Consider the following 2,500-nt stretch of genomic DNA (forward strand, 5'->3'; position numbering starts at 1 on the left):
TTTTCGGTAGGTTCGTCGGAGAATGGACTGCCTTGTCCAACATTGACGATGACGATGTCGTCACGTTTCTCCTCAGATGTGGGAGAGCTAGGACTTTGTGGTGCGGTGACAAATCCCTGCCCTTCACCCCCTTCTCCACGTGGGGGAGTAAATTGACTGAGGGGTGGAGAGTCATCACTTTCGTCCTCGGTCAGCTCGGCGCGACCTAATATCATCGTGTCCGAGTCTGAGTCGTCCTCGACTTGCTCCCATCTGCAGAGCTTTGCAGGTTTCGGGGTGTCGCTCGACTGGTCGTCCTCCCCACCATCAGGGGGTAGGGGGCGCTTTCCATTTGCAGCCATCTTTGTGGTTTTAGGGTTGTGAGTGTGAGCGAGTGTTGTGAGCGAATGAGTGTGCGTGTGTATTGTGTGTTAGGGTTGTGAGTGTGAGCAAGTGTTGTGAGTGAATGAGTATGCGCTTGTGCTAAGGTAGGTAAGGTAAGGTAAGTATTGTTTTAATTGTTGTATATTTTTGTGGCAAATATAAATTCCCTTGTCAACCATTCCCCTATGTGTTTAAAATTTTAAAACTATGTATAATAAGTAGGATTATTAATTGTACTAAAGAAATTATATTTATTGTATTTATTAATTATGTTTTTAATAGGGTTAGGGTAGGGTTAGGGTTAGGGGGTTAGGGTTAGGGTTAGGGTTAGGGTTAGGGTTAGGGTTAGGGGGTTAGGGTTAGGGTTAGGGTTAGGGTTAGGGTTAGGGTTAGGGTTAGGGGGTTAGGGTTAGGGTTAGGGTTAGGGTTAGGGTTAGGGTTAGGGTTAGGGTTAGGGGGTTAGGGTTAGGGTTAGGGTTAGGGTTAGGGTTAGGGTTAGGGTTAGGGTTAGGGTTAGGGGGTTAGGGTTAGGGTTAGGGTTAGGGTTAGGGTTAGGGTTAGGGTTAGGGTTAGGGTTAGGGTTAGGGTTATAGGGATGAAAACCACCGTTGTCACCCCCTGACAAGACTTTATTTGTTAATAACTTTTGATAGGAATGTCGTAGAGACTTGAAACCAAGTTCTACCCCCCCCTGACTAGGCATGGGCTTTCCAACGGTGCCATCCCCGAGTCTGTACGAGCTTCCGTTTCGGAGCTACGTCACTTCCGGTTTCGATTTTCCGTATCTCGGGAACGGAAGGTCGTAGAGACTCGGGACCAAGACTGGCGTGTTCAGCGCCCTCACAAACCATCTGACGGATCTTGTTTCCAAGTCTCTAGCACCTTCGGTTCCGGAGTTATGAGCGTTTGAAGTTTCCCATTCAAGTCAATGGGAAGTGGTGAAATCCGCCCAAGTGTTTTTGAAAAAACGTTCCCCAGAACATGCTTAGGAGCACGTTTCATGCCATTTGGAGTCTATATATACCTATAAAAAAAATTGAAATTTTCTTGAAATGGAGTGAATTTTTTCCAAGTGTCACCCTAACAAAATAGTTTTTCCAGAAATTGTTCAGGAGCACGTTTCAGGCCATTTGGAGTCTTTTTAGTTTTTTGTGTTTTTCAGGAAAATGAAGCAGATGTGAGCACGTGAGCGAGTGGTGACTGGTAATGTGAAAAAGATTAGTAAGTATGTGTTGGTTCTGTGATGAATAAAGTCATTCTATAGCACTGTGTTGTATTCTTTCAGTGTGTGATGAATAAAGTCATTGTATTCCGTTGTGTTGTCTTTTATTGTAATTGCAGTAAGTGTGCACAGGTGAGATTTTGTCATTGGTTAGGTTGAGGCGAGTAAAAAGGAGTTGGTTAAGGTTAGTAAAAAGAGACAGGGAGAGGTTAAAGAGAGATGAGAGAAGGGTTAGGGTTAGGGTTAGGGTTAGGGTTAGGGGTTAGGGTTAGGGTTAGGGTTAGGTAAAGGGTATGATAACCAGTTGAACAAATGTTCGATTCGCGTGCGAACATTTTAGAGCGATGGGACCTTGACCTACCCCCCCAAATGTGGCTACGAGGATTCCGAATCTGTCCTCGATTGGCGCCTAGGGTGTTCGTGGGCGGAGCTATGGCGATTTTAAAAGTGAAAATGTTCGATTCGCGTGCGAACATTTTAGAGCGATGGGACCTTGACCTACCCCCCCAAATGTGGCTACGAGGATTCCGAATCTGTCCTCGATTGGCGCCTAGGATGTTCGTGGGCGGAGCTATGGCGATTTTAAATCTCCCATTCAAGTCAATGGGAAGTTGTGAAATCCGCCCAAGTGTTTTTGAAAAAACGTTCCCCAGAAGATGCTTAGGAGCACGTTTCAGGCCATTTGGAGTCTATATATACCTATAAGAAAAATTGAAATTTTCTTGAAATGTAGTGATTTTTTTCTAAGTGTAACCCTAACAAAATTGTTTTTCCAGAAATTGTTAGGGTTAGGGTTAGGGTTAGGGGGTTAGGGTTAGGGTTAGGGTTAGGGTTAGGGGTTAGGGGCGGGGAACTGATCCCGTCTCCAGCCTCTGGAGACTGGGAAATCATCCCGTCTCCGGAAGGAAACGGGGG

The sequence above is a fragment of the Pagrus major genome, chromosome 10 (genome assembly GCF_040436345.1).
Source record: "Pagrus major chromosome 10, Pma_NU_1.0".
NCBI classification, from domain to species: domain Eukaryota; kingdom Metazoa; phylum Chordata; class Actinopteri; order Spariformes; family Sparidae; genus Pagrus; species Pagrus major.